This window comes from Macaca thibetana, chromosome 13 (assembly GCF_024542745.1).
Source record: "Macaca thibetana thibetana isolate TM-01 chromosome 13, ASM2454274v1, whole genome shotgun sequence".
Classification (NCBI taxonomy): Eukaryota; Metazoa; Chordata; class Mammalia; order Primates; family Cercopithecidae; genus Macaca; species Macaca thibetana.
The window spans coordinates 98,630,555-98,655,510 of record NC_065590.1 but is presented as its reverse complement, the minus strand read 5'-3'; positions in this window follow the sequence as shown (position 1 = coordinate 98,655,510).

Sequence of the window (24,956 nt, the reverse complement as noted above, 5' to 3'; positions counted from 1 at the left end):
TTTCCTGGTGCAGGTGAGCTCGGTGGCCTGTGGCCCAGGAATGCAGCCTGTACCCGGTGAATACATTCTTTTCCACCCTTATCAGGAAGGAGAACCAGAACAGGCTGCATTCATGTGGGACACCTGGCAGGCTGCTTTGGAGAAGAAAGCAAGATCAGAAGATTGAGGTAAGCTCATGGGACCAGCACATGATGGGTACTGGGCATGGGTGCAGAGTGTGTTCACACCCCCGGGAGCGCGAGCACCACTGGGAAGAACTAAGCACCCAAGTGTGCAACTGGCCAGGTGCTGCCAGCCCCTGTCACTGCCACCATGGTGCTGACACAACAGGCAATTTGTTGACTAGAATCAAAGCATCATCCACTTACAGCCTGACCTTTCCTGCCCAAGGGCTTCAGCCAGCTCCGTGCCCAAGGGCCCATGGCATGTTTGATTTGCCAGCACAGGATCCCACAAAACACTACATAAGACGAAGTGTCTGACCTTGCAACAAAGGTGGCACAGCATGGGATCATGAGATCCGTGGCCATCGTTTTGGGTCCTCCCACCATCCAGAAAGCTGCTGGCCTGATAAAACCATGGAACTGTCTTTGAAAGATGTAGCTGAGGCTGGGCACAGTGGTTCACACCTGTAATCCCAGTACTTTGGGAGGCTGAGATGGGCAGATCACTTGTAGTCAGGAGTTCAGGACCAGCCTGGCCAACATGGTGAAACTCCATCTCTACTAAGAAATACAAAAACTAGCCAGGCATGGCGGTACATACCTGTAATCCCAGCTGCTCGGGAGGCTGAAGCAAGAGAATTGCTTCAACACAGCAGGCAGAGGTTGCAGTGAGCTGAGATTGTGTCACTGCACTCCAGCCTGGGTGACAGAATGAGACTCCATCTAAAAAAAAAAAAAAAAATGTAGCTGAAACACCAGCTTGGAGCTAATCCACTGCAAGGATGGCACACAGCAAAATCAATGATCATCAAACAGTACTGTGTCCCCAGCAGGTAGAACACATGGATTCCAAAACAACGGGCTGGATGCAGGCATGACCACACCATTACTCCCACTCCAGGAATCTGTGCTTCATCGTGCCCTACCACTCTGGACACACTAAACCAGACATCAGGCTCCCAAAACGGGCCCGTGTCTGCACTCTGGGCCCCTTGCAGCAAGCGTCCAGTAGACAAGGAAAAGAACTGCCAACCTGGGGAATCGCAGGGGGATTCTCAGGAGGATGAAGCCGCTGCACAATGGGAGCAGAGAAGACTCCATTCGGCACTCTGGAGATCCAGCGAGGTGTCACCTTGGACTCTTTCATCCATACGTGACGGTGAATGGACAAGAGCAGCAGCCACGGCCAAAGGAGGACATGATGACCAAGGGCACAGGCTCTCAGGTGTGGAGGTCTGGACCACCCCTCCAGGTAAGCCACCTAGAAATCGAGGTTAGAGATGGAGAATTGCCAGCACAGAGGCACTGGTTGACATAGGGAGAGATTATAGGAGCCTCAGAACACTGTGAGGAGACGCCGGCATGGAAGATCAGGTAGGAAGAGGCGATCGCATTGATCAAGCTAATAGACTCTGAAACAAGTAATGCTGTTGTGGGAATGGCCCAGCCCAACCCACCGTCAACATCAATAACAACAAAAACATTAACGACCCACAGGACTTGCAGTCGTGAATGAAGAAGTGCAACGCTACTTTGTCTCTGTCAACGCTTACGCGACTGGACAAATTCGCTCATTCCTTGATTATCATTCATCTCTTCGTATTGTGCTTTGCTGCCTTCTCCCCTCAATGACAAAAGAGGATAAAATTCAGTTAATACGTGCATTTTCATTACGAGACAACTAAAGAAATTACCCTTATTTTACTTGATATGTTTTTACACTCTGAGGAATTGGGATAGTTTGGGGAAGGTGGCAATTGTGGGAGGTCCCACACCTGCCTGCTCTCTGCTCTAGCACCTTTGGGGAAGCACATCTGTCCCCAAGAACTGCCCATGTGCATGGAGCCTGCAGGCAGCCCTCCAGCCAGCGGAAGACGGTTCTGCTTTACAGACCCACACATTTGCAAAGGAAACCACATCAACTCCCTTTGCTCACCAACATAGTTCTTCATTCACAGATTCAACCCAAAAGCATCAGGCATTTGAAGAAAATAAGTAAATAAATTGTTAGAAGTCTAGATAAAGAAACAGGACAACCGACCCTGGTGAAAAGAGGAATAATTATTGGACAGAAAATAACTTTAAAAAGATGGAACGGGCATGGTCAGAGAGATTGGCTATGCTATTATAACCATCCCCAAAGAACTCACTGCTTGAGGAAGGGAGGAAGCAGAGAACCAGAAAGTATCTTGGCAATTTAGAATCTATTTGTGAATATTAAACATTCAGTATACAGGTTAATTAAAATTTGAACACAGCTTAAGACCAAGTTACTAAAGACCAATAGCACAAGCTACAAAAGACACAGAGAGAGAAAATATGAAAAGAAAATGAAAATGTAAAGAAGCTAAACCCAGAAGGTTCAATATCACCTAATCTATCTCCAGAAGCAGATAACAAAGTACCAGGAAAGATGAGTTTAAGAGCATTTTAAAAAGACCTAGACATGTCCTGTTAGTACTTCAGAACCCCAAGGCTCAAATAACAACTGTAAATATTTCTAGAAGGAAAAAAAAATCTATAAAGAATAAGAAGTAACTTGACCTCAGATTTATCAGTAGAATGTAACATTAGAAGACAAAGGAATAAAGCATTCAAAAATTTTAAGGGAAAATTATTTTGAAACTAAAATTACATTCCAAACTATCAATCAAGTGGGGCAGTGGAAAATAAAGATATTTTAAGAGTTGTAAGACTCAAAGTTTTACTTCCCTTTCTGAAAAAATAAAAAAAAATCACAGAGCAGTAAATACTCACCGGGTACTTTTCTTAGCACTTTTCATGTGTTAAAATTCCTTGAATCTTCACATCAACACTATGGCATTATTAATATCCTAATTTTACAGATGAGAAAATTGTGGCACAGAGAGGGTTACACTCTGGCAAAATGAAGAAGAAACTCAAAGAAAACGATGCCGTGCAATTGAACTCACGGTGAACCATGGAGGAGATCAATGAAAAGAAATTTGAGATTGACAGCCGTCCCCTGTGCCTAGAAAGCAAGTGACCAACTAGAAGAGAAAGTAGGAGGGCTTGGAGAAAAGGGCCTTCAAGACAGAAGCAAAGTTAATTACATATATTATTTGATTAAGAATCTCAAAAGTCTGAAAGATGCATATGTCTCTTCCCTCAGTGGTTAGAAAAAACAAACAAACAAAAAGGGAAACAAGAAATACCAAGGCAGGGGTTGGGGGAGATAGCTCCATAAAACATGCATGGACCAAATATGAAGCAGATTTAAAGGTGGCCTAATTTTGAGCAATGGTTGTAATTTTAAGAAAAGTAAAAATATGGCTGGGTGCAGTGGGTCACGCCTGTAATCCCAGCACTTTGAGGGGCCAAGGCGGGCGGATCACAAGGTCAGGAGATCCAGACCATCCTGGCTAACATGGTGAAGCCCATTCTCTACTAAAAATACAAAAAAATCAGCCAGGCATGGTGGCGGCGCCTATAGTCCCAGCTACTCCGAAGGCTGAGGCAGGAGAATGGCGTGAACCCGGGAGGTGGAGCTTGCAGTGAGCTGAGATCGCATCACTGCACTCCAGCCTGGGCGACAGAGCGAGACTCCGTCTCCAAAAAAAAAAAAAAGAAAAGAAAAGTAAAAATACATTTAATCTTGATCCTCAGAAGATTATCCTTCAAATGGCACTGTTCAGTGACATAAAACTACTTTGTTTTGCAGTGAACATTTTTAAATAATCATAATAAAAGAAATGCTATATTTTAACTTTATTTTTATCCTAGATTTTAGAAGCATAGAAAATTTAATTATAGTTACAGTAAAACATACACATATTTTAAATCTTAATGATGTAAAAATAACGGCATAGCCAACCAAAAAGGAAAGAGAGGGAGGATGTATAAGGGTGCTAATTTTCTCACCAACAGATAACATCTACAGTTGATGGAACTACAACCCCAAAGGTACAATCCATTAAAGAAATAATTAATAAGCTAGACTTCATTAAAATTTTAAAAACTCTTGTTCTGCAAAAGATACTGTCAAGACAATGAGAAGACAAGCCACAGCCTTGGAAAAACATGCATCTGCAAAAGACATGTCTGATAAAGGACTGTGATCCAAAATATACAAAGAACTCTTAAAACTCAACAACAAGAAAGCAAGCAGTGCAATAGAAAAACAGATAAAAGATGTGGACACTTCACCAAATAAGATACACGGCTGGTAAGTAAGCATATAACATCACGCGTCACTAGGGAATTGCAGATTAAAACAATGAGATACCCATCATAATAGGTAATAACAATAATGTCCACTATTAGAATGGTACAGATCTAAAGCTGAAGGGTCAAGAAAAGAGAAGCATATTACTTAAAGTTTACAGATAGATTTTACAATAAACGTAATCAGCAAGAATCAACATATGAAAGAGAGACGATAGAGTACGGAAGGGCCCTAAACTCTTTATCTTTCCTAGTGAGTAGTTAATATACACTTTCCAAAGTTGATTGATCAAGAATAAGGTAAAAATAATTTGAGATGAAGTTATGATGATAATGCCTAAAACAATTGAAAGCAAAAGTACTTATCTCTGGGGCATCGGTGTCTAAGAATAGGGAGATGTCTAGAAAGAGACTTACTTTATTTTGTATCCTTCTGTGCTGCTTGGATTTTTTTTAATAGTGTGCATGTAGTATTTTTATAATTTAAAAAGCAATTTTTTAATCATCAGTAATTTTTCTGTTAGGGAAGAAAACAGACGAAGGATGAAGTTTATGGAAATTTTTTCTAGAAGCTAATAATAGATGTCAATAACAAAGCATTGCTGAAAATAATGAATTTTTGAATTATGAAATGCCTTTAAGTTTTTCTCAAATTGCAAATCTCCCTGAGAGTGTTCCTCCAAGTCCTACTTATCAGACATACTACTAAGTTTAAATTGTAAAATTCTTACCTGTAATTGAAGCCAGCTGCAACCTTTTTGACAAGGACTAATTGCCGATAATGATTTAAGTGCTGCAAATTCACATGCCACAATTGTTTTAAATAGGGGAACCTCTCACAGCTTTCTCTGAAAAGAACTGTTAATCTTTGCTGCTGACTTATCAAATCCTTCAGTCACCTGTTTGCCATCATTTTCATGAGCTGATAACGTGTTTATTAGAGTCATAATGTGCAGGTGGAGGAATAAAGGTCTCATTTGATGGCACTGGAATTTCATCTAACATTTCTACATGGAAAGAGCTGGCACAAGCCTCAGGCTTGGCTTAGCAGAGAAAGACAATAAAGGCATGTATTATTTTTTTAATTTGAAGCAAACGAAAAGTGAGCATTTATTTAACGTCAGTAACTTTAGATGACATAGCTGGGTAAAATCCATGACCTATAATGTCCCTTTAGCCTGAGGCAACAGGCTGAACAACAGCCAGGGGGTTGCTGCTGGGATGGCTCCTCCTCGCCCCGCCTCCCTGTCTCCTTTCACTGCATCTGATCTTTTCTCCTCTTCCTCAGTATTGCGTCAGTTCCCCTTGGCTGCTCATTGCTGGGTTTGGAGGTACCAAATTGTTACAATCTCTGCTTGTTGGGAAAGGAGCAGTTTGGCAGCATATATTCAAAAGTTAACACAACCATTCTCTTTGCGATTCTACCACTAAGAATTTATCTAAAGAAAACAAGAACGGATTGGCCAGGCTCAGTGGCTCACGCCTGTAATCCCAGCACTTTGGGAGGCCAAGGTGGGCGGATCACAAGGTCAGGAGATCGAGACCATCCTGGCTAACACGGTGAAACTCCATCTGTACTAAAAATACAAAAAAATTAGCCTGGCGTGATGGCGGGCACCTGTAGTCCCAGCTACTCGGGAGGCTCAGGCAGGCGAATGGTGTGAACCTGGGAGGCAGAGCTTGCAGTGAGCCAGAGCCCAGGGGTCCCTGCCGCCTCACAATGTAATTGGAATTAGACTCAAGGCATAGTCATCTGGGCATCTCCAAGGACTAGATCTTGGCTCTCTCCTTTTATCCCAGATATGTGGCATAGTGCCTGGAACATGGTAGGATGGCAGTAAATATTTGTTGAATGAGTGCACATATGAATACGAGTCACCTGTGCTCCCATAAGCATTAGAAGACAAGCGAACAGCTCTGAAAGCAGCAGTTAGTCTCCTGGGCATATCTGAGAAAGCTTCCTAGCAAGGAAATAGCAAAATCAGGTTCCAGCAGGTGAGTTCAAGTGAGTTCCGTCAGAAGCGTTTGAACCAGAGTGACTCCATCTTGAATACAGGCTGGGTAAAACGAGGCTGAGACCTGCTGGGCTGCATTCCCAGGAAGTTAGGCATTCTAAGTCACAGGATGAGACAAAAGGGTGGCACAAGACACAAGTCACAAAGACCCCACTGATAAAACAGGATGCAGTAAAGAAGCTGGCCGAAACCCACTAAAACCAAGACAGTCATCCTCAATGCTCATTATACACTATTATAAACTTCTACGTGCTAAAAGACACTCCCACCACTGCCATGACCATTTACAAATGCCATGGCAATGTCTGGAAGTTACCCTATATGGTCCAAAAGGAAGAGAAACCCTCAGTTCCAGGAAATACCCACCTCTTTCCAGGAAAACTCACCAATAATCCATTGTTTTCCATATGATCAAGAAATAACCATTAAAATCACCAACCAGCAGCCCTCAGGGCTACTCTGTCTAGGGTACTCCATTCTTTCATTTCTTTGCTTCTCTGATAAACTGCTTTCACTTTACTCTGTGGACTCGCCCCAAATTATTTCTTGCATAGGATCCAAGAACCTTCTCCTGCAGTCTAGATCAGGACCCCTTTCCAGTAACAGTTCCAGACCAAGCAAACAGCCTTGGAACTGAAAACACACTTTGAGTTGGGGAAGAGGCTACCATCCTTATCTGGTAAAACCTAAGGTCTGTGCAGGAAAAGGTGCACGAGAAGAAAGCAGGAAAGGAGAAGTGGCCAGAATGGACTTCCATTCTTTCATTTATTACTAGGCCAACTTCCAGGCCAGCTGGTTATTTGGGAGAATGATTTAAGATTCATTGCTAATAGCTGAAAATGGTTTAATGTTGTTTTTTGGGGTATTTTTTTTTTTTCTGTCCAGGTAACATTTTCATTGTCACCCCCAGGGCCTCTCTGACTTCATCCCTCCTCAGGAGAGAATTGCAGGTAATTAGGGCGGTTAGCAGGAGGGATCTCAGGGCGGGAGTGCCTCTCAGGCCTCTGTAAATCACCTCCCCTGACAGCTGACTTCCCCACCTGCCCACAGCTCGCCAGGGAGACCATAAAAGATAACCCCATACACCCTGCCAGCAAGCACCCAACCCAGCCCAGTCCCACCCTCTTCAACAAACATGCTCTGGGGGACATTTTTATGATGGATTTTTTTCATTTAAAGTTAATCACATTATCCATTTCATCTGCTCTTATGTACCTCTTACAATTAAAGAGAGGTTGAAAGGGATCTAAGAAAAAAAAAAAATACAGTCACTGATTTCCCAAGACTTCATTTTTCAGCTCTCATCCCCATTCGTAAGCGCTTAAGATGTTACACTTTGTTCTGTTGGAACCCGTTATTTCCCTGGGAGACTCGATGTCTGCTTTGATAGGAGCAATTTATCACCCTGGCGAAATCATGCTACTGTTTGGAAGGCAGGGCCAGGATTTATGAATCCTTTTTCACTGAGAATGAATTTAATTCCCAGGGGTGGAAGTGGTATTAAAAGATTCGGCCTGCTGCACCTGTGGCATCTGAGAAGCTGGCTTCCAATATGAGTGGCACGTTCACCCCTGTCCTGTGCTATGAAAGCCTTTACCTTCCTAATGGAGGAACCTCGATGAGGGCATGAAATTCAATTCAGTTGGGTATGAAACAACGGTTTTACTTAATAATGAATTCAAAACAATAAAATTGACTTGCACAGCATTTTTACTCTATTTTTAGAGTGTATGAGTTCTTAAACTATTATTTATTGAAGATACTTTTTCAAAATATCCATTTTTAAAGCACCAAGCCAAATTATTGATCTATTAGGACCAATTCCTTCTTGCAATTTATAGTGTTCAGTTTCCTTACATGTGTTATAGCCCAGGTAAGATGCCACAGGGAGCACACTGGAATCACCTGGGGAGCTTGACAAGCTATTGATGCCTGGGTCCCAACCCAAAAGGGTTTAAGACAATGTCTAGGTACAGTCTCAGCATCAGGAAAGTTGTTTAAGCTTCCCAGGTGATTCTAATATATAATCAAGTTTGAGAACCACTGCTATAAGATAATAAGTTTGGTATTTTTGAAACAAGCATAACAGTTTCAAATTAGACATCCTTCCTACAAGTGATCATCTATTTTAAATGAACCAAGCATGACTTCCTACACTATTTCATTGATCTAGTTGGTAACTGGAGAAACATGTCTTACATCATCATGGACAAACGTATGGTTTCCATAATGAATTGTCTTTACTGTCCTTGAGCTTGTGTGCAAGTCAACAGTTCTTGCTAACGGTGGTATTTTTGCTCTATGGATTATTTCCCACCCATCAAACAACTTCCTTGCATCACTTCAATCTCATGCATTTCTACTGGATATTAATTCACTGTGCCCAACAATGGTCACTCTTTTCTGCCCGTACCTCTACTCATATTCTCTGCTCCTCACTCATCGTCCACCCACCCATCCACCTAACCTTCCTCCACTCCATCCTTTGTTTGGCACTGGTACTACAATGACAAACAAGACAGTCCCTGCCTCAAAGGAGTTCACAATCTGGTGTGGAAATCAGACAAGTCAACAGAATCTGTAGGAAAGCATGCCTATGCCATGCAAGAAGTGAGCTGAGGGTCGCAGGGAGTACCAAGAGGGGCCGCTCATGCTGCAGAGCACAGAGAAGACAGCTGTCCCCATCACAAGAAGTACTGCCATTTGCACAGAGTCTCCTTTTGTGTCACTGAACTCTTATTTATTATCAGTGCATAACACAGGTATTGAGAGATGCCCACAATAGGTAGGTATTACCTAATTCTCTTTGTGTCTTTATTCAGTCATTCCTTGGAACTAAATAAATATATATATTCAACAATTAGGTTAATGGTCCCCATCCTCTTTGGCACTAGATACCAGTTTTGTGGAAGACAATATTTCACAGACCAAGGTGAGGGGGATGGTTTTGGGATGATTCAAGCACATTACATTTATTTTACACTTCATTTCTACTATTATTACTTACTCATAATGTAGAATCAGTGGGAGCCCTGAGCTTGTTTTCCTGCAAGTAGACAGTCCCATATGGGGGTGATGGGAGACAGTGACAGATCATCAGGCATTAGATTTTCACAAGGAGCAGGCAACCTAGATCCCTCGCATGTGCAGTTCACAATAGGGTTTGTGCTCCTATGAGAATCTAATGCCATGCTGACGTGAGAGGAGGTGGAGCTCAGGGAATGTTCGCTCATCCACCACTCACTCCTGCTGTATGGCCTGGTTCCTAACAGCCCACGGACGCATACCAGTTGCTGGCCCGGGGTTGGGGACCCCTAAATTAGAACATTAGTGAAAGTAGGGAATATCAGGATTTGTGCATCTTCTGATTTAAATATGTTTCTTTGTTTGGGTGTGACATGTGCACCAAAGACTCTTGGTTTTGGTCTGGCTGGTTCCATGGTTCTTTTAAAAGTACAAAGCTCATATCCAGCCACACATAGCCACACCAGGAAGGCCACGTGCTTACTGGCTGTCATCAGGGTCAAGAATGCTGTGATCTTCCTGGGGCTTCCTTTTTAAACATCATTGACACTGGGGATTTCTTTACATCAGAAGGTCAGCACATCATAAAGCATGTGCCTAGTTTAAGACCAAATGCAGGACACTGGAGAATAGAAGATCAACATGAATATCAAGAGCTCCTAGATAGTCACCTAGGAGAAATGCCACCATGGAGACTCGGGACAGCATGGGACAAAGTCACCATGTCCACATACTTGAAGGAACTGAATAAAAAGTCAACACAAAATGGGATATAAATTAAATGAAAGGACCGTGGGAGGGTCAGTCACATCAACAAGGGGTCTGGGGCTCGCGGTGTGTTTGCCTTTCTCTATTTCAAAGGAATTTGGGATCTGCTTTTAATGTTATGATCTCACAAAATTGAAACTGTAAGGGATATTAGAGATAATTGACCCAATATTAATTTAAAAATGGGGAAACTGAGGCCCAGAGAGGCAGATCCATGGCTGAAGCTGTGCTTTGAGCAAAGGTCAGAGACAGAACTGAAATCCTCGGGTGCTTAACTGCCAACCCACGGCCTTGCACCATCGTCACAAAAGGTTGACCTAAAATCCCTCCCGTGACCAAGACCTCTAATTCCCAATGCCACAATGACAGCAAACCCATCGGTGGTTAACTCAGACATCGGTTGCAAATCTTGGCCTCCAGATTTGTAGGAGAAAAACGGTTTATCTATTTTCACGATGACCAATTTCATCTCAGAGTCTCGTTTAGTCCTTTAGAGTGCCGCATGGAAGCTCCCAGAGCACCTGGTGCCAAGACAAGGCGGGGACGCAGTGGGAAGGCACAGAGGGAACATCTGTGGTCCTGGCCCTTGGTCACTCTCATCTCTCAGTGGATATATTTTTGGTATCCACAAAAATGTTCTCATTCCATCAGGTCTCAGGGGTCCAGCTCATGCCATTAACTGCTACATGCTCCTGTCCCCGTTATGGCCCCTCTTCAGGTGTTGCAGCCCCCAGGCCTCCCTGGGGACAAGTGTCACCACTCTGCCCTGTGGCTTGTCCACAGGTGGGTGGGAGAAGGCACAAGGAAGAACCTGTGATATGAAGGATTGCTCCAAGCCTGGCCACCTGAACCGCCAGTGAAACAATTCCACCTGCTGCCACCTGGGAGACTGAGTTAAGACTCCTTTCCCAGGCCCTATCCAGGGAACTTCAGCAGTGACACGGTGTTTCTGTCCCCTTGGAATCCTCAAGCAAGTCTAGGGTTTCAGTGGGAACCCTCCATCACCCCCTCCAACAGAGGGTTCAGCACTCACCGGGGTCTGTGCCTGAAGACAGAGCCTTAGACACCTTCTCAGAACTTTTCTCCCCTTCTCCCATCTCTAGAATCTTTATTTAATCTCAGAGCAACAAGGAAGAAAAACTGACTCTGTGCTAGCATTCTTCCGAACGTATTGCTCATACCCTGAGTTCTTCTGAAATTCAAAGGCCAGGTTGGAGTTCCCTGTGCTACTTCCTTACGTCTTCTCTGTGGCAATGAATGCTTCGCTCTCCAAAGTGGGGAGAGGGCTATGGGACAGCAGGGAATCCAGGAGAGAGAGATCATGAGGAATGATTGAAATAGACTCGACCTCACCAAGATCAAAGTGGCAGCACCTTGGTGGGTGGATGGCATTGCTTGTTCCTTGGCCGCACCTTCAACCCCATCCCCAGTCAGTTTCCAAATGTCAGTCCCACAGGGGAGATTGCCACAAGCAAGAGACACTGGTGAATTAGGACCGGCCACTGCCCGAGAAGGGCCAGAATGCAGCCAGCTAATGGTACAGCAGCAGCGCTTTACCCTGAGGTCCACCACAAGCTGACTTCTGTCTCAGCCATGTCGTCCTTATCTGGACAAGGCAGAAAGCAAAATCTACTTTTCAGTGTTCTCATAAAGATTGCATTTAGGGGAGGAACGTCATGAGCAAGGTGCATGTGTGTGATTGTTGCAGGATAAATAGCAGCCATTGTTGAGATCTTTCTCCTCTGTCACTGCTCACATCCTTTAAAAGAATTGTGAAATTTCGATCTGGCGTCCTTCTGGGCTTACCAGCTGGCATGGTATTAATGAAGAGATACTGGGTCATAATTTTGGTCACAAAACAGGCCATGTGGGGAAAGATGTGTTTGAGAGAAGCCTATATTTATAAGATTATCTGGAAAATGTGAACAATTGCTAACGAAAGCGATTTGGCAAAGGCATAAATGACTCAGGCCTGTTCCCGTTTCTAGAAAAACAACTCAGACCACTTTGTCTCCCCAAGACTATGAATGCGGCAGTTGCTGTGAGCTGCAGCCCATGATACACGCTGTGCAGACCAGGGGTCTCCATCGCCCATCGCCCTTCCCTACGGCCACACTGAGTCAGCACGTGCTCCAGTGACTCACAGGTTCCCACGCCCATCCCCCAGAGCTCTCAGTTCAGAATTATTGCCATAAAGGGATTCGTGGAGGAGAAAGAATTTCAGAAAACATCTCCAGGACTTGCACCTGAGAATGCAAGGGCATTCCAAGTGAGAACAGGTGCAGCCTGGCGGGCCGCATACGCGCTTCCTGCTGGAGACGTCCCAGCCTGACCCGCTGCCCGGCACTCACTCGTCAGACACACACAGCATGCCTCTGCCCAGTCCTTGGCTTCCTTTGCGTATTCCAGAGATTTTCCTTTGACGGCTCATGATACACTCAGATACGCATGGAAACTGATACAACCGCCATACTTTCTCTTGTTTTATGTTCAAAGAGCTGGAGGTGTGTTGACTGATAATCTCCTAAAAGCTGCATTTTATATAAACTTGGAGCTAGCACTGACTAGACCCAGACCAACACCTTCAGGAATAGGTTGCTCTTCAGTGCCATCCTTGCCAGGGTAAACAGTTTATGATACCGATGTTCAGATCCAGTTTCTTCTAAAACACAGCCAAAATTTCACCACCCCAAGCTGTTGAAAGACCTGGAAGCTCCCATGAAGTTAATCAGTTATCCCAATGTGAATCCCCTAAGAAATGGGAACCCCAGAGCATCCCTTAGCAAAGGGTGTCCAGTCAGTCTCGTAGTGAAACAGGTCAATTATATTTTCTCCCTCACTGTCTCTTTTTTAAAAAATAAGTAAGTTCCAAGTCACATACCATTAGCTGGATTAAGATCCATGGCTCAGCCTAATCAACACAGCAGTGAAACGACTGCCGCAGGCCCTCACCACGCGGGCTGTGCCTAGCAGGCCCCATCCTAAGTGCTTCACTTACATTCACTCATTCAACCCTCACACCCACCCTGTGAAGTTGAAACTGTTATTATCCTCAATTGGCAAAAGAGGAAACCAAGGTACAAAGAGACTGAAGTCCTACAACTAACGATTGGCAAAGCCTGGTTCCAGCCTCAATGGTCCAGCTCCCGAGTCCACATTTTTGAACACAAATATTCAGGAGGCACAGCAAGACAGCCCTGGGTGGCAGGCCAAGGATGACAGAGTTCCAAAGTGAAGGGAGAGGATTTGCAGAAGCATAACAGCTGTTATATAAATGCTATAAAAATCTGCCCAAAGCCACAACCCTTTCTAAAACAGCAGCATCTCACCGCCGCACACCCAGTGGACATGAGATTTGCCCTTCTCTTTCCTCCATTCACCTGTTGCCCAGCCTTGAGACACCCAGGCACCACAGAGCATCCTCACCTGGGTGGGCGGGGCCACTGCAGCAGGAAGAGGGGCCCCTCCTTTATGGAGACCAGGAAAGTCAGCGGCTCTAGTGGCTCGCTTAGGGCCATTCCCCAGGGAAGGCCCGCAGTAGCCCAGCACTCCTTAAAGGAGTTCCCCTGGACATTCCCTGCAAAGTGTAACCTAAGGAGGCCCTGGCTGGGTCCTGGCCTGGCTGCCTGCTGCCTTGCCTGGCCTCCACCACACTCAAAGCCTGTGAGCTGTGACCCGAGGAGATGGGATATTGCCGGCTCCCCGCAATGACACCCCACTCACACAGACACAGGAAAAGCACCAGGCTGGGGAGATGGCCCTGCGGCTGCCTCCGCCTCCCATTTGGAAAACACACAAAGAAAGGGAAATGATGCTGTCCAAGATCAGGGCAGACATGGCCACCAAAGCAGCTGACAAGGAGATTTCATGAGCTCAGTGGGAATCGTCCCCATGTCGATTGTCAGCGAAGAGTTCAACATCTTCATTAAACACCAGAAAGTATGTCTTGGAGAATTACTGGTGAGAAACCTTCTAACAGAAAAACTTTTTTGGTGATTTTTTTTTTTTTTTTCATCTTGACCCAGATACTAAATACCACATAACTGACATGGCCCTCTTGGAAGGCCCTCTTCATGTTGACCACAGTGCTGAGACACTCAGTTGTGCTCAGATCTAGAAGTCAGGGGCAACTGACTAACAGAGGTGCTTAGGCAACAGCACCTGTCTTCTGAGGATGCTTAGAATATTTTTTTCCCAAGTTCTTTGAAACTAGGACAGGCTCTTTCCGACAGTGCGATGGCACACGGAGGAGACACTGCCATCTCAGAGGCCATTTGACACTGACACTGTCCTGCCCCTAGCACCGGTTCCCCTGGTTCTCCGGATCTCGCTGGTAGGGGACAGCAGGCAGGGAGGCACCCCAGCCTCCCCTATTCACCGTTTCGCACAGGGCCAGGCAACAGAAGGCATTCGCACAACGGGCCTTACTAGAGCACAGTGCACACTCAGCAAAAAAGGACTTTCTTCAAAGGGTTCTGGGCAGGAAACGTCAAAGAGTGAAGTATCTTGATGAAGAAGGCAACCAAGAAAATGAAAGCAGTCTGCTCTCCGAAACTAAACCACCCTCCCGCTTCCAACTCGGCAAGCCCTTCAAAGGCTCCCGCACGCAGGCCTGTCTGCAGCATTAACCCAAAGCCAGGCTTCTCCCTGCCCGCACAGACAGCATCAGCAATGCTCCCACCGCCACCCCACCGCACCCACCCAGGCCTGCAGCCACAGAAAGCGGGAGAGGGGCTGGGGGCGCCGCAGAGGAGGCCGGTTTTCTTTGTAAGGTAGCAGATCCCTGAGATTCCCTGTGGGTTCTTCCAAAGCGCTGACTCTGGCCAGAGCTTAAGGCCCGTCTGCAGAAGCCTCAACTACGTTGTTCACAAACCCAGCTGAGCGCTCTTACCCAAGGCTGCAACCTCCATCATCCGTTATTTCACGGCTCATTTTGGCGACCTAATTTGGAGATGGGCAATGGGCAAGTTGCCTGCTAAGCCAAGGGAGAATAGGGGCGCTTAAAAAATTGTATGACTAGAGGTGCTTTGTGACCCTCCACAGACCTGGACAAGAATCACGCAGACCGCAGGCGGTGGTGCCCGCCGAGAGCACCTGGAAGGGAAGGCATCAGGGCTGGTCGGGCCCCGACTGCAGCCTCGTCCACTGCGAGGGGTTGGAGGGACGCCTAGTCTCTGGCTTCCCTGGTCTGGGGCCGCGCTGTCTGACACCTCTCCAGAGGGGAAACCGAGTTCTCTCAGCTGACGAGGTTTCCAAGAACTCCAGTCCCCAGGGCCCTAGAATGCTGGGTCTGGACCGATGGGATTCTTAGACCCGGGTCACCTGCGTCAACAGCCCTGGGCTGGGTGGAGCGCAGCCCCGCACCTGCACCTGCCCGGCCGCCTAGGGGGTTGGAGGTGGCTGCACCCGGCTTCTGTCAGGGCGCAGCCGGGACGCGCCCGGCGGGCGTGGAGGCCGCTCCCGGGCGGGGTAAACGGGTTGGGGCTCAGGGTTAAGGAGCGGGGTGGGGCGGAGGCTGTCTCCCGCCCGCGCCTGCCTCGGATGAAGGCAGCACCTGCCGGGCCGCTGAATGCCCTCCCCTCTCTCTACTACCCACCCCACCACCACCCGAAACACCGCCGCGCCGCCGGCTTCTACGCGCCCTGGGCCCGATGCGGGGGACCAGGCGTGGGTGCGGGAGTAACGGAGGGTGCCGAGGAGGTCGGCGCGGGGGCGGGGGGCGGGGCGGGACGGGGGGCAGGGAGGGCTGAGCCCACTGTGTAGGTCTGCACAGCCCCCAGGCGACCCAGTCTTTGTTTCCTACCGGTTTTACTGAATATGTATTTAGGAACATACATACATACATACATTTTTTTCAGCCTTTCAGGAAACAGAAAGAAGTGTTGAGAAGTAAGTAAGTTCTCCTTTACGTGCTGAAATTGATTAAATAAATAAACGAAGGAGCGCCAGGGCGCATCCTGAGCCCGCGTTTGCTAGCCTTCCTCCCCACAGTGGGTGAACCCATAAAGTAAGATAAGACATCCAGGCCCAGGCCGGAGCCAGCGAAGGCAGGCGACGTGGAGAGATGCGACTGCAAACACAATCTGCCCCCAGGAACACCTCCCCCCTCAGCTGGAGGTGTGGACAAACAGGAACCAGCGATAGCATTCTTAAAAGGTTAGATAAGGAAGGCAGGTGCAGCCTACCTGGTATTTACTTCTTGGCTTTTACTTGCTAGAAACATTTATCCTTTATTGCCTACTTACTATATTTAGGACCTCATTGGGTTTCCGGCCGTTTTCTGTTTAGACCGGTTTTTTTCTTGTTACCTTGTTAATATAAGCACGCGGGTTTAATTCCATTTAAGACTTGTGAAGGATTCTCACCCCCACCCCGATCCCACAGTCTGCGGTCTTACCAAGTCAATTTCACAGGTGTTAAATAACATTGAATAATAAATATATAATCAGCATAAAAATTAAGTGCTGCATTACAACACAGGAAAATACCTCATTTTCTGCCTAGTTTCTGTAACATTTCTGTGAACAGCCAGGGATCCTAGCCCCACTATTGCAGTATTTATTTTCTTACTGATTTTTCATGTGTTACCTGAAAATCCTAATTTCCAGCTGAGAGAAGGAACGCATTTTAAATGCGATGTGCCAGCAAGTTGAAGGGCTGGAGAGAAGATTTAAGTCCTTTTTTTTTCCTTTCTCCAGGCTTCCTACTGCAGGTGGGAGTCGGGTGGCTGTTCTAACGGGGTCACGTTTGAGACTAACGTGCATTTGGCCTGCCCACACCTCTTGTTTTGTAGATTGTTTTTGTGTTTAGAGCATATTTCCTACTGAAATGAGAATAACCACCTTCCTCACACTGCCACTCACATGCACAGAAGACGGGGAGTGTGAATGTCTGATGCTCACGTTCTCACAACTGCCAGCCAGAAACAAGCAGGACACCAGCCCAGACCCCGCCCTCCACTTGGGCCGGAGCCAGTCTGTGACCAGACCTGCTTCTGTAAGCTGTCGTAACGGAGTCCCAGCTCTGAAATGGTGTCAGGACTCAAACTCAGGCCCCTGGGTCTTAAACATTTGGGCATTAAATCCCATGCCCCTCACCACCTGAGCCGCACTGACTTGACCAGGCAGAATTTTGCAATGAGTTGCACAATAATTGGCATCCCTGGCATAAACCACATCAGTCATGCAAGTGGAATTTTCAAAAGCCAGAATGGGTCCCCAGACTTCGACTTGGCTCTCATAATCCTAGTGGCCCCTTCCACGTTAGAACACCACATCCTTCCCAGGCTGGTCATACAGGTTTCCCGCCACCACTCTGCATACACGCACACAAGTGTATCTGACACTCAAAATTCACCCAGGCATCCTTCTCAATAACTGATGCCCCAAAGCAATTGAAAATAGAAAGTAGTGACTTTGGACCACTTCTTGATTTCATTTGGCCCTTTAAACACTACTTGTTGTGATGAAATAAGCGTGGTTATTCAGTAACCTAGGCTGTATCCAGTGCTGCGTCCTGATCAGGCTAAGTGTTCAGTAAATATTCACTGTTGGACCCAAATTCACTCAAAGAGCCGCTGGTGTGATTCTCCCTTACACCTCTTCAATCTGGACGTTCCCTAGAGGCTAAAAGGTTTGTTCTGGTTCCTGGTTCTCCTCCTCCCTCTTCCCGCTGCTTATCCTGGGGGCCACGACCCGTGAAGGCAGACCCCTCTGATCAACACAAACCAGGCTCCAGGAGGGCCTAACGGGGCGTTGACTCTGCCTTCTCCTCTAAGACCAGCACAAATACAGCCTAAGATTCACCTTCCCAAAGACCAGCACTGCTTGCCCCAGTCTCCACAGAAGTCTGCAGTAGCTCAAATTAAACAAGACTTCCAGGCCAGTGGGTGTTTCTGAGTGAATGAATGAATGAGTGAATACATAAATAAATAATAAACAAGGTTACCGCCAATTGGCCCCTTCCTGTCCGTCCTTTTCTCTCTGTGTTCTTGGGCCATCAGTTGGTTCCCTGGCTTTTAGATTGTATAGATCACTTATTTACTTACTTATCTATTTATTTATTATTTATTTATTTATTATTTATTTATTTATTTATTTTAATCTGAGGGCTGCATGGAGTTTCTAACTTTTAAGTTTGTCAAGGAAGGCTATTTTTGACGGACCACTATCCCCATCATTTCATAAAAGAAACAGCAATTTTCAAAAATAAAAGGCTGTAAGCTGACTGCATTTAGGAAGAAACCATACCATACTCTTTCTTATTTCACCCAGACCATTGAGAACTCTATGGAGAAGTTGACCCAGTCAGTGCCAGCAGGGAAACCTCCCTCTAGGTCATGTCCTCTGCTGATGGCCTCACGTCTCAATCCTGTGCCGTTCCCCAACACCATTCCGTGTACCCCAACTTTGGTGTCAGCAATGACCTCCTTCTTTCTCTCAAAGTTTCCACCTTTCTTCCTTTAAACCCCGCAAAAGTTCCCAGTTACTGTGAAATAGCCTAGACCTTCCTCACATGCCAACATTTGGGGAATGGAGGATATCTCTCCCTGCTGTTGACAGGTCCCCCAAATCCATGCATCTCTGTATCTTAACACTCCCTTTTAGTTCCCTCCACCCCGGCTGCCCCATGTTCCCCAGCATCCAGCCAAGGCCTGTGCATATTATCAATGGACGGATCCTCCTCCACTAAAGGTAGAGGAAATGAATGCCGAGATTTCTTTAACTGGAAAATAACTAGATCCTTCAAATCTAGTCACTGTCCAAATATGATTCCTTACAACTGATTTAATAGGCCAATTTACTTTAGAGTCTGAATAAATATCAAGTCATTTTGGCAGCTTTGGAGGTTACCTGTCATGTCGTCAGTGTGCCCAACACAAACAGTGCCACAGAGGAGTTCTGTCTTTTAGACACGAAGAAGGCAGTGTCTGAGTGGTTTCCTTGGCCTAAAATGACCTCTGCCCCCTCCAAATCCTGTCCCCCTCTCAAAACTCAATTCAGGTCCCTCCTCTGTGGAATCTTTCTCGCCTATTCCAGCTCTCTTGAATCTCTTCTGCCTCTGAATCCAACATCACTTCTAGTCCTTCAAATTAGCATTTAATTATCAGGCTGTCGCATCTTGTTCACCACGGTTTCATGTGGGTTATTCTGCTCTCCCTAAGTGGATTGTTGTGGGCAGGGCCAATCTCTTCATGCCTTTGTCCTTGTCTGGGTCCTGCTCAAGAGTACCAGGCATAGGGCTGAGCACTAGGAGGAGACCAAATGTCCTTACCAGTGCGTGATTAGATCTCTCCATCCATGGTTGGCCCCTAAGACAGTTCCTTTGTGACCAGAGAGAGGAATCTGCAGAATAGTTGGCTGGCAAGACAGTTACCAGAAGCAGGGGAAGGGATTTTACCCTGACCTCATTAAAGCAACATTCTGGAAAACAGTCCCACCTTCTCATAGGATTCTAGTTGAGAAGTTCAAGGGGAAAAAAGTGAGCAACAGTAATACTTGCAGTGCATTGTACGGCCTACCCAAATAACTACACTGAGACATGGAACACTGGCACTGTAAAAGACATACAGGACGCCAATGGGGCTCTGAGGAAAAGGAGCACTTCCCTCAGGGAGACCTGGGCAGTGTTCAAAGAGATGCAGGCAGTGGTAGGAGGCACCCAGACTGTAGAATCAATCAGACTGGGTTCAAGTCCCAGCTCTGTCGTCTGCTAATTGTATGGCCTTGGGCACTGGAGTGCTTTGCTCCTGGAAGTGTGGTCTGGGTCACGGGCATCACCTGGGAGCTTGTGACAAACCTGGATCTCCAGTGGGTGGGAGGCCCTACTCCAGGCCTGCTGGGTGAGACCCTGTACTGAAGCAAGCTCCCCCGAGGAAGTGCAAGGGCACATTAGAGGTGCTGCAGTGATTGGTGCTTATACCACTCCTCCATACACCCCCCACCATGCCCCCCGCCTGGCACCACTTCTTCTTACAGCAAACAGGGCCTCCAGTTGCCTCTGAAGAAATGGCCCTTCCCTTGTGAATTACTCACCAAGTAACCTGGGGTTGGAGCTAAACTAACTGGTACATTGAACCTCCCAGTGACAGCAGTGGGTCTGTGGATGCACAGAGGGCCCAGGCCAGGCTCACCAGGGTCAATTAGACAAAGCCAGTCCTGTTTGATGGCGAGGAAAGATCACCTGCTCTTTCTCTGAGGATAAGAATGAGAGAACAAGGTGTTCTCACCACGGTGCATCCTCCGTTAGAGGATGTGGGAGTCACCAGTACTGTGTGTCACCCCCACAGAGGACATCGGGGCCATCACTGCTGTGTGCCCTTCTAGACAGCACGCTGGGCTTGTCACCACTGTGTATGGTTTACAGAGGATGAGGGGCTTGTCACTGTTGTGTGCAATACTAGAACTACATGGGACCCGAAAATGGGTCCATGGACCAAGAATGGAGAGCAGTGGAGAGATAGATACCACTTATGGTAACCTTCTTTGAGCCTGGATAGAGGGAGCTGGGTCTAAAAAACTGTTTAATTACATGACCCAAGAAATTCTCTACTGCTGAAGTCAGGCAGGCTGGGTTTTCTATACTTGAGAATTAAACAAAAGTGCACTTCTAAAGCATCCAGTGCCCTGCTTCAGCCCACAGTGGGAGCTTGGGAGCTTGGGATTGAGAATTGCTACTGCAGTGATCGTTATGGTGGTTGAACTTGAACTTGAAGTCTCTGTAAACTTTCAATGACTCCAATTTAAATATAGACAAAGGAGGAAAAGCACAAGACAAATGGTATTGACCTTTGGCTAATCTAGACAAAAACGGAGCTTGGGAGACTATTCTCTTTGGGAGAATAAAACTGGGGGCACAAAAATGAAGGGCTTGAATGTATCTGAGCAGGAGATCAGGGTCAGCAGGCAGACTTTACAAGGTTGGTTGGTTCTCCTAGGAGGAGAAATGCTTCTTCCCTCTCCGGATGCTTCCTTTCAGTAGCCTTTCCTACCGCCCACCTAGGAACAGAGAGTGCCCGTCCAGTTGGTATTTCAGAATGCATGACTGGGCAAGCTTGGTTCAGCTCTGGTCTTCTTTTTCCTCTCTGGAGTGAGCCTGTTGGTGAAAAATAGGAGTTCTCTGCTGCTGCTCTGGCCTGTTATCACCCTGCTCCAGGAAGTCATCCTTGGGCCAGCCCTCCAGTGGCGGACACCTGCTCTGGGTTACTGCTGCAAAGACTGGATGGCTAAGTCACTTAAACTGAGGTCAGCACAGCCAAGCACTTAGCCACTGCATGCAAAGTCATATCTGCCAATGTGATGTCTGTCAGGAATAAAGACACCTCCATCTTTACTCAATGTTTCATCTCTTAACCTACTCCAAAGCCATGCAGGGAGGTGGGGGGCTCTTTGGGAGACACTATGAAAGCTGCTACAGTCAGGATAAATTGGAGGGAGTGGAGATGGAAATCGGGGAGCAGCTTTGAAGCCCCTGCGAAGCGTGAAGGCTATGCTGGTGAGACAGCAGGTAGAGGGAAGGATAGAATGGGGCAGACGTCAGAGAAGGAGAAAGGAAAGCCTCATGGGGCCTCGCGGGATGGGGGGTGTGACAGTGGCAAGGGGTGAGGGGCTCTGGGGCTGAGAGGGCATCTCGATGGAAAAAATTCAGTGGGAAACAGAATTGTGGGCTGCCAGTCAGGAAGGAGGGAGAAGAGTATTGCATAGAAATAAAACTGACACATAGTGTGGATGGGATCCAGGGGAGAAATGCAGAGCATGCAAAGGAGTCAGCTGAGGACGGAGCCACGGGACCTCCACACTTGGGAGGCTGGAGGAGGAGGAGGACAGCGCCCAGAAGAGCGAGTTCCCTGGGAGAGAGATCAGGGAGCAAGGAGAGGCAGGAAACCACAGGGAGGCAAGGCCGGCTGCAGGAAAGGAGCCCGGAAACCTCACACGCTCATAAGCAAACTGGAGAATCCAGGAGGCCAGAGAGAAGACCCAGGTGAGCTCCGAGGGCAATCAGGTCCCAGACCCGAAGGACCAGACATCTCTTAGGAAGCCCCTGTCCCAGCAGACAAGGAGAGAGAGAGCCTGTGCCAGGGGCCAGGGAGAAACCCACACAGGCAGCCACACTGCCAGTTTGGATGCCAAGCAAAGACAGCCAAGGGCATGCAGGCCAAGTCATATTACAGCCACCCTGTGGGACCAGGAGCAGGAACTCTGTCTCTGAGGCAAGCAGAGCCCCCCTCCACCGCCCGCTCCCCAATTCCTGCTCCATTGTGGGTGCAGCTTCTGATGACTTCAGCAGAGATGAATCCCAGAGAGATGACTATTTTCTCAAAGTCGTGCCTTTTTTAAGCACTAAGTGGGGAAAAAAGTTAAAAAAAAAAAAAAAGAAAAAGAAAGAAAGCTGCACAAAAAGAACCACAGAGACTCCAAAAAAAATCTGATAAGCTGCATTCAAATCACCTACTTAGAAGAGAAATTAATGTTAACTGCTGGGATCAAAGAATGAACTAAAGACACGGCTCTGCATTTTTAATCCCAATTTTTCATTCCAGTCACACGTTTTGACTTCTCTGTGGACTTCCGACATTGACTCCACCCCTGGAAGCAGCGAGGACCAGTGCCCAGACCCCGCGGTCTGCAGGGGGTTCCACCACCTGCCCGCCTCAGCCTGGCTGCACCCGGCCTGGTATAAATGGACCCTCCTACTCAGACACAGGCCGGGCACCCTCCCTTAGCCCCGCAGCCCCCACTTACCATTTAACAGGTATCTGACATGTGACACTTGAAGAGAAAAATTCCCCACGGGATCATCGAGGGCCAGAATCTTACTAAACAGGCCTAGTGCCGTGGCTCAAGCCTTTAATCCCAACACTTTGGGAGGCCAAGGCAGGAGGATTGCCTAAGCTCAGGAGTTTGAGATCAACATGGGCAACATAGGGAGACCCCTGTCCCTATGTGAAAAAAAAAAAAAAAAGAGGAAGAATCCTACTAAACCATCTCTCCTGGGGATGCGTTGTTTTTTAAAGGGGAGGTCAATTATTAGGGTGGTGCAAAAGTGATTGTCGTTTTTGCCATAGAAAATAATGGCAAATGACTAATCTAATATCACAAAAGAAATATTACACTCAAAGTATTTTACAATTAAAAATAAATGATACTTTCCATTTTGTAATATCTCACTGTCGCCACTGGTAAGAATGGAGGGTGGGAGAAAATTTGTGGCATTCTTAAATAAAGCTTTGGCAGCACTGAGGATGTTTTCAAAGACTCTGCAAGGCCAATTGAAAGCAACTATTTTCCCAACAGCACTGCAGGAGAAAGTAAGTGTTCTACCAAAGTAACTTTTCCAGTATGCTTGGGCTGAACACTTAGACATTCTAATTTGTTTAGAACCAATCTTATTGTTCAGCACCATAGACCTTATGGAAAGAAGACTCGACTTCCAGTGAACTGAAAAGAAAAAGCCCCAGTGCATCCAGGCCAGCTGCCTGACTATTCAGCTCATGCACTGTTACTACGTGCTCGATACTCATGAAACCTTTCGCTAGCCCTAATTACTCAGATAAAAGCAAATATGTGCATAAAGTCCATATTAAAATATTATCACATCCTTCCACACTATCATTGGGCACTGTTTTCAGATTTTCTCCATTACATTGAAGACATTCTCAGCCAGTGGCTCACACCGGTAATCCCAGCACTTTGGGAGGCCGAGGCGGGTGGATCACCTCAGGTCAGGAGTTCAAGACCAGCCTGATCAACATGGTGAAACCCCGTCTCTACTAAAAACAAAAAAATTAGCTGGGCGTGGTGGCACGTGCCTGTAGTCCTAGCTACTTGGGAGGCTGAGGCAGGAGAATCGCTTGAACCTGTAGGGGCGGAGGTTGCAGTGAGCCGAGATCGCGCCATTGCCCTCCAGCGTGGATGATAAGAGCAAGACTGTCTCAAAAAAAAAAAAAAAAAATTGAAGACATCCCTCAAAGCCTAAGCGAACCCATGGGAGGAGCCGTCAGCACTGGTCATCTTCTGTCTGGATCTCAGCTAAGGTTATGATCATTACTGACTTTCCTCACCAGAGTAACAGATAGCAAAGACTTTGACTACAGGCTTTCCATGGTACTTGGCGCTCAGTTGAGAACATGCCTGATATATTCTGGTGGACCAGAAATGACACAGTCACGGGTTCATTGACAGTGCATTAAGCATGTCCCTATACACATGTGGGCAAAATCAAATAATTCTGTATGAAGGGGGAAACAGTTTCTCTTCACATATGCACACGGCACACACACCCAGGTGCTCTCTCTGTACTACTATGTCGTCCTTTGTTTCTGTTAACTAGCAACTACCCCTTACTCACTCCAAGAAAAGAACCACTTCAGCAAAATAGAAGTATTCTTTCTTTCTGCCACTGCCACCTAAAGCCCAGCATCTCATCCCACCCTAGCAGGGAAACACACTGGCCTCCTTCAACACAGTTATTGCCATTTGTAAGAAAGGGGTGCAGAGGAGTTTCACATTGCTGTTTTGATGAGTGCTGCTTCCTTGTAATTCCCGATGGTCACCCTTCAGATTGGTTATCACCTCACACACAGTTAAGAAGTATCTTCCGAGAAAGAGTGAGTGGCCCTATCAAGGTGAGTCCTGTAACACATGTTTACACTTCAGTCTGAAACAGTGGGCCGAGGCCAAACATCTTATAAGGATAACTCTGGGATCTACCAGGCAGAGCCCATGAAGGTTTTAAGACACCCTCCTCCCTCTAAGCTTCATACAGGTCCTCAGGTTGAGGTCCACATTTCCTATCTGTGTGT